The following is a 13,749-nucleotide window of genomic DNA, read 5'->3' as shown; positions in this document are numbered from 1 at the left end:
CGATCATGCTCAGTTCATCCAGAAACATGGTTCTCTCCTCAATTTAGTTACCACCGGTTTCAAAGAAGATATGATGAGAGTTCTATTCCAGTTCTTCGATCCTAAACACCATTGCTTCACATTCCCAGATTATCAGTTGGTGCCCACATTAGAAGAATTCTCCAGGCTACTTGGGATACTTATCCTTGATCAAATACCTTTCAGTGGCTTAGAAAAGATTCCGAAGTCTGAAGAGGTTGCTGCGGCTTTACACATGACAAAGTCAGACATTGAAACTAATTGGGTGACAAGAAGTGGAGTTAAGGGTTTACTTGCCAAGTTTCTGATAAATAAGGCCCGAGAATCCCTAAAGGTTATGAATATCCATGCTTTCGAAGATGTTCTAGCACTACTAATCTATGGTTTGGTGTTATTTCCTAACCCGGATCAATTCATAGACATGAATGCTATTAAGATATTTCTCACTCATAACCCTGTGCCTACCTTGCTTGGAGACATTTTGCATTCCCTTCACACCCGTACTGTGAAAAGGAAAGGAACTCTCATGTGCTGCGTACCTTTATTATCTAGGTGGTTTATTTCGCACCTTCCTCAATCAGTCCTGAAGAACGAGCAAAATCTGAGATGGTCTCAAAGGATAATGTCGCTCTCCCATTCAGACATTCATTGGTGTCCCCAACCCAAAGAAAACGTTATCATCATTGATCATTGTGGCGAGTTCCCTAACGTACCACTCCTGGGGATAAGAGGAGGTATTACTTATAATCCTGCTTTAGCCCTACGTCAGTTTGGTTATGCTCGAAGAGATAGTCCACATGAGATAATTATCCAAGGCACTGTGTTTGACTATGACAACGATTCTCAAGGTCTCCATCAAAGGTTTGTACGAGCTTGGGGCATGGTGAAAAGAAGTACTTTAGGACAGAAAAACTCTATTCCCATGGAACCTTATCTCAGATGGGTACGCGCAAGAGCTCGTGAACTTGTCATGCCATATCTTGCGGTCGGACCGCTGATTGTTGAACAAGGAGTTGAAGGAGGTACTCCTCAGATCATTCATTATCCAGATATGCCTACCAATGTTGAGGAATTGAAGAGATCCTGGATCCAGTTGAGAGAGGAAAGGGATACTTTTGAAGCCCAGTTTTGTGCTGAAAGGAAGAAAGTGTCAGAGCTCACCAGCCAGCTTAATGAGGAACGAAGACTCAATGCATATCTTCGCCCAAAAAGAAGCCGTCCCTGGGAGACTTGAGCTTTCATTGTCTTTTTATTATTATTTGTTGTATTAAACATGGATTAAAACAATTATTAATAAGAGTTCCTTTTTGTTGGTTTACGCAAAGTTAAATTCCAAAAGTCCTTGAAAACATTTCATACATTGCATAGCATAATATAACATTACATAACAGGTATTCTAAAGGATCAATGTTCTCACGGTCTTCCTTCTAAACAGAACAAATGGCTCTCGAACAAACTGTCAAGGATCTCCAGGCTCAGAATGCTCAATTCCAGGAGATGATCTTGAGCTTATCCAAGGGGCAGGAGGAATTGAAGGCTCTTTTGCTCGAGAAGAATAAAGACAAGAAAGCTGTGAGTTACATTAACCCGGGAAGAAGGCTTAAAGGACAGGCCGCATGAATCAAGATTAGAATGCCGAAGGACCAAGAAGAGGAGACAGAAAATGATTCGGAAGAGGAGGATGTTGATCCCTTCAACCCTGAAGACGACGATGAAGATTATGAAAAGGAACAGTACTCTCCAAAAGAGGATAAGTATAAGTTGCTGGAAGAACACATGCTAGCTATGGAGGGTCAGAAGGCGCCCGGTCTGGATTTCGAAAGCTTAGGTCTGGTCTCAGATGTGGTCATTCCCCGCAAATTCAAGGTCCCCGCTTTCACTAAGTACGATGGTGTGTCTTGTCCTCAGATGCATCTGAGAGCTTATGTGAGAAAGATCCAGCCGTATACCACTGATAGGAAGCTATGGATCCATTTCTTTCAAGAGAGTCTGTCTGGCACCCAGTTAGAGTGGTATTATCAGCTCGAGAGCTCTAACATCCACACATGGATTGATTTAGCGACAACTTTCTACAAGCACTACCAGTATAATTCTGAATTGGCACCTACTCGGCTACAGTTGCAGAATATGACTATGGGATCTAAAGAAAGCTTCAAAGAATATGCTCAAAAATGGAGAGATTTGGCTGGCAGAGTCAAACCCCCTATGACTGATCGAGAATTAGTGGACATGTTCATGGGTACACTGACTGGCCCATTCTACAGCCATCTATTGGGAAGTTCCTCATCGGGTTTCACTGAACTTATATTGATAGGTGAACGTGTTGAAAGTGGTATTCGAAGTGGAAAGATACAGGTGGCTACCTCTGCAAGCACCAAAAAGTCCTATCAGGGGAAGAATGAATCAAATGTTGTGTACAGTCAAAGGGGTCATAACAAGAAAAATCGTGACCGTACTGTGGGAGCAGTTACGATTGCCGCACCGCCATCTCAAAACTTCCAACACCGACAAGACAGACCAAGAAGACAGTTTACAAAGATCAATATGACTTTAGCACAAGCACTGCAGGGTATGCTGAAAGCAAATTTAATTACCCTCAGAGATCCTCCTGCAAATCCCAACACTACTTCTCCTCGTTATAATCCCAATGCCAGGTGTGCATATCACTCTGATAGCCCCGGGCATGATACGAACGATTGTTGGTTGTTGTAGAATAAGATTCAGGACATGATCGACGCTGGAGAAATTGAATTTGATCCTCCGGAGACTCCTAATGTCATCACTGCTCCTATGCCTAATCATGACAAGACTGTTAATGTTGTGGATGACGATTCTCGCATTTCTAATGTAGCTGACTTGGCATCTCCCCTCCTGATCATCAAGAGGAATTTATTGCAAGCTGGTTTATTTCCAGGTTGTGCTGAAAAATGCGATCTCTGTATACTCCAACCCAATGATTGCTTGAAGTTGAGGAACGGTATTCAACGGCCGATGGATGATCGTACAATTCTCTTTGAAAAGATTCCTAAGGTGGAAGACCATATTGAAGAAATATCTGTGATTGCTAGGTCCAAAGTTCCAGTGAAGATTACCGCTACTAGAATGCTTGTGAAGATTACTACTGAGCCCAACGTAGCTCCCCTAATTATTACTGCACCTGGCCCAATACCGTATTCCTCAAGCAAAGCCATTCTGTGGAATTATGGAGGTGATGTTTACATCCACGGCCTAAAGCAAGATGATAATTTTGCTAATCCTAATGACGTTGATATTGTTGGGACTAGTAAAATTACTCGAAGCGGAAGGATCTTCTCTCCCATCTCACTTCCCGTCTCTGAAACTCGAGGAAAGGAACCGGTAATCAATCCTTCTCAGTCAAGGACACCTGTCGAAGTTACTACCGAAGATGTTGCCAAGCAGGAAATGGAAGAAATGCTGAAAATCATTCGCAAGAGTGATTTTGACGTGGTAGAACAGTTGGGCCATACTCCGTCTAAAATTTCGATGTTATCCTTGTTGTTATCTTCTGAATCGCATGCCAATGCAGTTATAAAATTCTTGAAGACCGCTCATGTACCTCAGGAGACATCTGTCGATCAGTTCGAAAATTATGTTGCTAACTTGGCTGTTGACAATGGCCTAGGCTTTTCCGATGCTGACCTGACACCAGCAGGAAAGAATCACAATAAAGCCCTGCATATCTCCATTGAGTGTAAGGGGATCACCTTGTCTCATGTACTGATCGATAATGGATCTTCTTTGAATGTGCTACCGAAAGCTGTGCTCGATAAACTTGACTGTAAAATCATCGAACTGAAACCTAGTGACGTTGTGGTACGTGCTTACGATGGTGCGAAGAGTGTTGTCCATGGTGAAGTAGTTCTCCCTATCAAGATAGGACCTCAAGTCTTCAACACTACCTTTCACGTAATGAATATTCGTCCTGCCTATTCCTGCTTGCTGGGACGCCCTTGGATTCATGGGGCAAGTGCTGTAGCTTCGTCTCTCCATCAAAAGCTGAGGTATCCAATAGAGGGTAAGATCGTCACTGTGTGTGGGGAAGAAGAGTATATTGTCAGTAGTGTGCATACCTTCAGATACGTCGAGATGGATGGTGAATTCTTCGAGACTCCTTCTCAGTCATTTGAAGTAATTCCTCCGACCAGTCCTGTCCTTAAGCCAACTTCCTGTGTGCCCAAGGTTATTCATGCTCCTCCCGCTATGATTTCTCTGAAAGATGCCCAAGCCGTGGTTGAAGATGGTGGTCGTACTGGCTGGGGTCCACTGATTGATGTACCGTACAAGTCTGATAGATTTGGCCTGGGATTTAGCTCTGAAAAGATAGTCAAGGATCAGATTAATGCTGTAGAAGATGCTGACAGCGATTGCGACTTGGATAGCTGGATTTTCCCAACAATTGGTGACGGAATCAATAATTGGAAGGCTGAAGACACTATCCCGATTTCCTTCAGTCAGGAGTAATTGTTATTGCTATTTTAGTATTTCAAAAGCATTGTGTCTATACCCGAGGCACAAATAGCTAATTTTTCAAGGGTTTTGCCATTTTCATAAGCATATTCACATTCAATAAATCAATGGACTTTTTTTGCATTCAAATATTGCGCTCTTTATCTTTCCTGTCATCTTTCAAACAAGTTATGCTTTCTTACACACACTCACGTAACAAATTGCAGATCCATATCCACACTGGATCCTATTGATAATAATTTTGCTACTGTTCATTATGACTTTGAAAATCCGAGCTACCAAGCCGAGGATGGAAGTGAGGAAGATTGTGAAGTACCTGGAGAGCTTTCCAGACTGTTACTGCAAGAAGAAAAGACTATTCAGCTGCATGAGGAATCGATCGAAATCGTGAATCTGGACCACGTCGCCCGATTTAGCTCCCATTTGACCGCTACTTGCAAACCCATCTTCAAATTACTGAGGAAAAATCAAGAGGTGATATGGAATGATGAATGTCAAGAAGCTTTTGACAAAATCAAGAAATATCCCCAAAAACCTCCAATTCTGATGCCACCAGTTGAAGGAAGACCTCTAATCATGTATTTGACCATGTTAGAAAATTCGATGGGGTGTGTGTTGGGGCAACATGACGAGTCTGGTCGAAAAGAGCATGCAATATACCACCTTAGCAAAAGGTTACCGACTGTGAAACAAGATACTCACTGCTCGAGAAAACTTGTTGTGCTTTGGCTCGGGCTGCTCGCCGACCAAGACAGTATATGTTGAATCATACCACTTTATTGATTTCTAAGATGGATTCTATCAAATATCTATTTGAGAAACCTGTTGTCCCCTGAAAGAGTTATCACTGATAATGGTGCTAATTTGAACAACAAGATGATTACTGAACTCTGCACGCAGTTCGAAATAAAACACCATAATTCTGAATTGGCGACTTGGTAATAAAGCGTATCATTCTACCACAAGGTGATTCTAGAGGCAAATGGACTCCCACATACGAAGGGTCATTTGTAGTTAAGAAGGTATTCTCTGGTGGAGCAATGATGCTTGCTACAATGGATGACGAAGAGTTCCCGCATCCCGTGAACACGAATATAGTTAAAAAAATACTACGCATGTACACCCGGCAAGTCGAAAACCTGAAAAGGCGGCTTGGGCAAAAAAGGGTATCCCGGTGGACTGAAAACCTGAAAAGGCGGTCCAGGCAAAAATTAGGGATTAAAGCGTATGACTATGTCCCGTTCTCGGTCAGCTTCACCCAAGTCAAAAGGGACTGAACAAGCCAATCACTTCTATCCGACAGCAGGAGATGAGAGGCTTGAAGACATAATGACAGTAGTGGAATCAAAATCAATAGGACTTTTTTCTGCATAGCCTTTTCTTTGTTTTCTTGACAATTTCCTCTTACTAGGATTTCTGTCTCCTTGTACTCAAACTGCCTGTTTATAGGCCCTCTTTCAAAATCAATACAATTTTATTTCCAAAAAGATGCTTTTGTTCTACTTTCTCTGTTTTGTTTGCATAAACGTCCATTGATTTAATTCGAATTAATATATGCATTTGAACATGATTGATGTTTACCAAAAATACATGCATAAAATAGCAATAGCAGTTACTAAAAGACTTTAGGGTCGAGGATAAGGTCTAACCATGCTTTCCAACAAGTCCGGTTACAAATCCTTTCCCCATCAAAAACCAGTTATTCCCCAGAAGAAATGGGCATCACCAGACAGACTGGTCATCTCTTCCATCCCCAGCCAGACTCTGTTGAATGTTTCTACCATTAGACAGAAATCAAGTATCCCCAGCTAAGAAAGGGTCATCAATACAAATATCTCCAACCAGAATACGGGGATTTATTTTCCCCTGGCAAAAGCTTTTCGGACGCATAATTCATTCATACATCATTTCGCATCATACGCATGCATACAATGTTCGCATTTATTTTTGAAAGCATAAAACATCTCATGCATCGTGACATGGCATGAGGCTAACTTTTTCCAGGTTAATTATCCTCCCGATCTAATCAAAACAAAGGTTCATCCAGACGGACACCCTCATTGGTTACATTTGAGATTCAGATGCATCTTTCAGATATAATCCATATGAATATTCATTCTGATAAGCACTCTGATATCCTCCTAATGGTGGCATCTTTAAGCCCATCCCAGACATTTATTGCAAATACAACATATACAACATATGATTCCTTCAACTGTGCCAATACGGTCTAGCGTACGACCCATTTGGATATTCATCCCCTCAGATACTACCTAGCGTACGGTACATCCCGAGGTGTAGTCTAGCGTACGACTACTTTTTGTCAGATACAGCCCAACGTACGGCTCATTCTGCAACTCAGATACGATCTAGCGTACGATCTATTCTGATCTTCTTTCCTCAGATACTACCTAGCGTATGGTACCTCCCGAGGTGTAGTCTAGCGTACGACTACTTTTTGTCAGATACAGCCCAACGTACGGCTCATTCTGCAACTCAGATACGATCTAGCGTACGATCCATTATGATCTTCTTTCCTCAGATACTACCTAGCGTACGGTACATCCCGAGGTGTAGTCTAGCGTACGACTACTTTTTGTCAGATACCGCCTAACGTACGGCTCATTCTGCAACTCAGATACGATCTAGCGTACGATCCATTCTGATCTTCTTTCCTCAGATACTACCTAGCGTACGGTACATTCCGAGGTGTAGTCTAGCGTACGACTATTTTGTCAGATACAGCCTAACGTACGGCTCATTCTGCAACCCAGATGCAGCCTAATGTACGGCTCATTCTGCAACTCAGATATGATCTGGCGGATGATCCATTCTGACCTGTTATCCCCAGCAGCGTATGACCCATTCTGATCTTTTCTCCCCAGTGAGGTCGCCAGCCTAACGGATGGCTCATTCCGCAACCCAGATACAGCCTAACGTACGGCTCATTCTGCAACTCAGATATGATCTGGCGGATGATCTATTCCGACCTGTTATCCCCAGCAGCGTATGACCCATTCTGATCTTTTCTCCCCAGTGAGGTCGCCAGCCTAACGGATGGCTCATTCTGCTACTCAGAGACGATCTAACGTACGACACACTCTGAAGCCCTCATCATTATACCTTCTGGATCGCATCTTTAAGCCCATCTCCATCAAGACTAACTTTTAACAAGTGCAAATTTTAGGGGCATTCTAAGTGTTCAATAATCTTCCACCTCCAGACCACGAATGGCGTACATACCATTCTAACTCTCTCGTTTCAAGAATATTGAACAGGGGCAGCTGTCATACCCCAAAATTTGCCCGTTAACCGTGCAAGACATTTTTCAAGACACTCCAACTCATTTTTTCAAGACATTGATATTAAAGGAACAAAGGCCCAGCACACAGGTGGCTAAATCCAAAAAATGACTTAAAATGGCTTGCTCGCTAGGCGAGCAAAATCCTTCGCCTAGCGAACTTGCGAGTACCAGAAATTTTGGGATTCATTCTGAGCCCATCAGGTAAAAAAAAAACTATTATAAATACCAAGACCTCATTCAGAAAAGGGGACAGACAGAGAGGAAGGAAAACCCTAGCAAGCAAACCCTAACAGAGGCAATCGGAGCAAACCCTAGAGGCTAACCAAGAGAATTCAGAGCAACCTTAAGGGAAACCCTGAAGGAAACTCATCTGCACAAAGGTTACCTCCGCCCAACTCAATCCGGCATCAACCCTAAGAGTGTTCTGCCAATTCAAGGTTGCAACTCAATTGCAAACAGGTTTGCATTACTATTACCGCTTTATGTTCCTAATTCACATGTGATATCATAATTGAATTCATAAATATATTTGAGGTTTTGCATGTGGACTTAAGTATGCCTGGATATCTTGAATGTTTCACCATGTAATTGCTGTAATGGATGCCATAGGGTTTGGAGCTTGCTGAAACCGTACTGCTGTTAAATTCAAAACCCGCAGCCGTTCGCTAGCACATCGCTAAGCGAACATGTAGCGAGTGCTCGCTAAGCCTTCGCTAGGCGAGGCAGTAGCGAACATGACAGTCGCTGTTTTTCGTTCTGTTTTGATCTTTGCTCATCTGACCTGTTTTATTATAACCATGCTTTGTTTACCTGATACTATTACTGCTTTGGTGCAACTCTTGATTGCACCCCATTTGGTGTTCTGACCTGTTTGCGGAATTTTCTAAGGGCTCACATACTCCCGAAGAAGGTATCTTGCTAGGTATTCCACTTTATTTGTGGGATACCCTTATGGAGATTCATCCTAATTACCTAATTGATTACAAATGTTTTGGAGATTCATCCTAATTACCTAATTGATTATAAAATATTGCCTTTGAATATGTGATCCTGGACCTCTCTTTGTTGCCTTACGGTATTACGGTATTACGGTCATGTCCCGCGAATGTGGGGATACACTTAGCAAAAATCCTTCGATTAAATCATCAGGTCCCTATAAGATAAATCATAGTCCCTCGGATGTTGCCTGTGAATATATGATTTTGTCCCTCGATGACCCTTCGTTGTAGCCTACGGTTAAATGATGATTGTCCCTTCGAATGCTAAGGCATCCTTGCAAATGTTGCCTTCAATGACCAATCGATGACCCTACGATGTCCCTTTACATCCAAAGGATAAAACTACTTACTTCTCAATAGTAAGGACAGTTTTACCCTCATAAGGATAGGAAATGCCCATAAAGACCTGGGGTAGGTATAACTCTTAAATGCTGAATCACAACTCAAAATACGTTTCACACCTCACACTTTGCAAAACAACTACTAGAAAATCACCACTTGGTATACATTCGTACTAGAATCATTGCCAAGTTATATTTTTCTAAACAGTTTTCTAAACAGCTTTCAAAATTAAACGAGATAAACACTTTGTATACATTCGTACAAGAATCATTACAAAGTTAAACTCTCTTTCCAAAACATTTTCTAAGCAATTCACAAACACTTTTTCAGACAAGAAAAACATAAGTGATTCAGCAGTTAAGAGCCCATGGATAACCATGGATACAAAGGGTGCTAACACCTTCCCTTTGTATAATATACCTCCCGAACCCAAAATCTAATCTAGGTCTTTCCTGTTCTTTTCCGCCTTTCCTTATTGGATAAAAGAAAAGTCGGTGGCGACTCTTGCTATCCGCGACATTGCGATTCAAAACAAAACACAAAAGTCCAGTTCACCGTATGACATACAGCATGTAACAATCTGAGCTTCAATAATGAAGAGTTTCCCGAGCAGGGGAGGAACCATAACTTGGCTTTTCACATCTCTATGAACTGTCAAGAAAATGTCATGTCCAATGTGCTGGTAGACACTGGTTTTTCTCTGAATGTTTTGCCAAGTCCACTCTGTTCAAACTTTCTTATCAAGGTTCTCCGATGAGATTTAGTGGGGTTGTTGTGAAAGCCTTTGATGGCTCGAGGAAGACCGTAATTGGGGAAGTTGATCTCCCAATAAAGATAGGTCCGTGTTTATTTCAGATTAATTTTCAAGTGATGGATATTTATCCCGTCTAAAGTTATCTCTTAGGTCATCCATGGATTCATGAAGCTAGGGAAGTGACATCAATTTTCCATCAAAAGTTGAAGTTTGTGGAGAATGGGAAGTTGGTGATTGTAGGTGGAGAGCAGGCCATGTTGGTGAGTCATCTCTCTTCATTTTTGTATATTGATGCTGACGAAGTTGTGGGAACTCTGTTTCAAGCTCTTTATGTTGATGGTAATGATGTTAAGAATAATGTGGAATCCATGACTTCTTTGAAAGGTGCATAACAAGTAATAGAGAATGGTCAACCTTCTAGATGGGTAAAAGTTGTCGAACTTTCTGAGAACAAGAACAACGATGGTTTGGGCTTTTCACCCGGTTCAACCAGATGATATTTGAAGCGAATTCAGGAAGTGTTTCATAGTGTCGTCTTTATTCATTCGAAAGATCAATATTCTGCCATAATCCTAGAAGATGATGAAGAGTAAAGAAGCGCCAAAATTTTTGATGCATGGATTGATATGCCAAAATTGGGTTGCCATTGATGTTCCTTCTGTTATTCACTTAACAAAGTAATACATTTTTTATTATTTTCAAAAATCCTTTCACTATGCCCAAGGTGAAAGTGAATCTATGTGGGCTTTGTTTTAAATCTTGTCATAATTAATAAAATGTTATTTCGTTTATCCATATTATGTTTTCTCTTTTTTATTCTTCTGAAAAATTGGTAACATAAAAAACCAAGATAATAATCATTTTTATATTTGCATCACAATGTGCGTCTATTTGTTCATATTCTAAAATCATGCATAAAATCATTGTGCAGATTAATCGTTAAACCCATTGAAAATAATGACATGCCCTCGCCCAAATTTGAATTCCATGTGTTTGAGATGGAAGAAGAAGATGTTGAGGAGATTCCTAATGAGATTTCCCGTTTTCTTGAGCACGAGAAAAAGACCATTTAGCCTCATGAAGATCCATTATAAGTGATTAATCTGGGTTCAAAAGATAACAAGAAAGAAGTCATAGATAAAAAGCCTTGGTATCATGATATTAAGTGTTTCCTCCAGAGTCAGAAGTACCCGCTCGGGGCATCCAACAAAGATAAGAAGACTTTGAGAAGGTTGGCTGGCAATTTTTTTCTCAATGAAGATACGTTGTACAAGCGAAACTTTGACATGGTCTTGCTCAGATGCTTCGATAGACACGAAGCAGACATGTGAATGCAAGAAGTTCACGAAGGATCGTTTGGTAGTCATGCCAATTGACGTGCAATGGCTAAAAAGATGTTAAAGGCAGGTTACTATTCGCTGAAAATGGAATCTGATTGTTGTAAATATGTGAAGAAGTTCCATAAATGTCAGATTTATGCTGATAAGATTCATGTGCCTCCGACACTTCTCAATGTTATTTCATCCCCATGGCTTTGTTTATGTGGGGAATGGACATGATTAGTATGATTGAACCCAAAGCTTTGAACGGACATCGCTTCATTCTGGTAGCTATTGATTACTTCACCAAATGGGTCGCAGCAGCATCTTTCGCTAATGTGACCAAGCAGGTTGTAATCATATTTATCAAGAATCATATTATTTGCCGATATGGTGTTCTAAGTAAGATCATTACCGATAGTGGGTCGAACTTAAATAATAATATGATGAAAGAGATTTGTAACAACTTCAAGATTGAGCACAACAACTCTTCTCCTTATTGACCTAAGATGAGTGGGGATGTTGAAGCTGCAAATAAGAATATTCAGAAGATTATCCAGAATATGGCTGTGACATATAAGGATTGACATGAGATGCTCCCTTTTTCTTTGCATGGTGTCGCACCTCGAAAAAATGGGGATACGACTTCAAAGCGAAGCGTGTTCGCACGCTCGCAATGATGGACTGAACAGAGTCGCCACCAAACTTTATTTATTCCTAAAAAGGAAAGGGGAAATATCGATAAAACCCAAGACAAAAGAAAGGATAAGATATGGTCATCGCAACCAATATCAGGGTTCAGGAGTCGATTACGCAAGGGGAAGGTATTAGCACCCCTCGCGTCCGTTGTACTCAACGGGAACCATTAGGTTAGTTGTGTGCGTTAGTGTTAGTTGAAATATTAGGCTTTTCGAATTATTAGGTGGGAAAAAAAGGATAGAAGAAAGGAGAATATTTTTTGGATTTTTGACGAAGGACTAAACCTAAGTTTTTTATTAGTGGGCCTGACAAGATTTAAAAATCCTGCTCCTACGTATCTCAAAAGAGAAATCAAGGCTTACCTAGTTCTGGGTAGAAAAATGTTTGTTTGTTGGTCGATTTTAGCGAAAGCTATACTGTATTAATCGACGAAAACATTGTTTTACCCAAAACAGATGAGGAGTGGACGCATACCACACGTTGAACAGATTTATAAATCTACATCCGGAAAAGCGTCATTTATCTCTACTCAACAATCGTGGCCGAAACATTGTTTTGCATCACCTTAAGACAATATGTCTTTCGTTTATGAAAAAGGTTCTTTCATTAATCGCACGGCGGCGAGAAAAGAGTTTGATTGGTTGGATGTATTTTGAGTGATGGCGAGAACTTGGATGAGCGAGATATACATCTCGAATCCTAGTCTCAGGAGTGCACGGTATACACCATGTTCCATTTCCATCTTTATTGGCAAAAGTATTCAATAGAGGTTAAGTATTTTTAGGTTTGATTGAGAAAGGGTTTGAAGAAACCACGTTGACAATTTTAAACGATGGCGAGAGTTAAGATAGGCGAGGCATCCACCTCGAATCTTAATCTCAGGAGTGCACGGTATACACCATGTTCCATTTCCATCTTTATTGAAAGAGGTTAAGATAGGAATTAAGTATTTTGGAGTTTGAAAGACGAATACTTGTGACTTACAAGCTCTTACAGCTTGGGTCTAATACTCGGGACTACGTCTGGACATTCCACCCAGGCAATCTGTTTCTTTCCAATTTTATTAAGAAAATGATTCGAATAATTATGAATATTTTGGAGAGAAGACGAATATTTGTGGCTTGCAAACTCTTACAGCTAGAGCCTAATATTCGGGATTACGATTGGATATTCCCTCCAGGTAATCTTTTTCTTCCAACTCTATCAAGAAGAGGTTTTGAATATTAGAGTATTAAAAGGAAGACAAATATTTATGGCTTGCAAGCTCTTACAGCTTGAGCCTAATATTCGGGATTATGACTGGATATTCCCTCCAGGATAATCTTTTTCTTCACACTTTATTTAGAAAAACGATTTGAATATTAGAGTGTTAAAGAGAAGACGAATATTAACGGCTTGCAAGCTCTTACAGCTTGAGCCTAATATTCGGGATTATAACTGGATATTCCCTCCAGGATAATCTTTTTCTTCACGCTTTTAGAAAAGGGTTTGAATATTATGTTTGATTTAGAAAAAATCACTCGATTTTGATCGAGGATTGATTCGTGTAAATGTGAAATGATTTTAGAAAGTCAAATTGCTTAATTAAGTCAATTGTATTAACCAAGAGAAAAAGAGAGAAAAAAAATAGTAATTAAAAAAATTAATCGAATAAAATTGGTTAAATCAATTAATTAAGCTAATTAAAGTTATTAATAAAAAATAATCTATTAAAAAATTAATTCAATTGCGCGCTATAAAATTAATTAAATTTAATTAATACAATTAACCAACTAAAATAATAAAGATTAATTGAATTTTGAAAAAAAAAATAGAAATAGAAATAGG

This window comes from Lathyrus oleraceus, chromosome 4 (genome assembly GCF_024323335.1).
Source record: "Lathyrus oleraceus cultivar Zhongwan6 chromosome 4, CAAS_Psat_ZW6_1.0, whole genome shotgun sequence".
In the NCBI taxonomy this organism is placed as follows: Eukaryota; Viridiplantae; Streptophyta; class Magnoliopsida; order Fabales; family Fabaceae; genus Lathyrus; species Lathyrus oleraceus.
The sequence above is the reverse complement of the archived record's forward strand: the minus strand, read 5'-3'. Positions refer to the sequence as shown.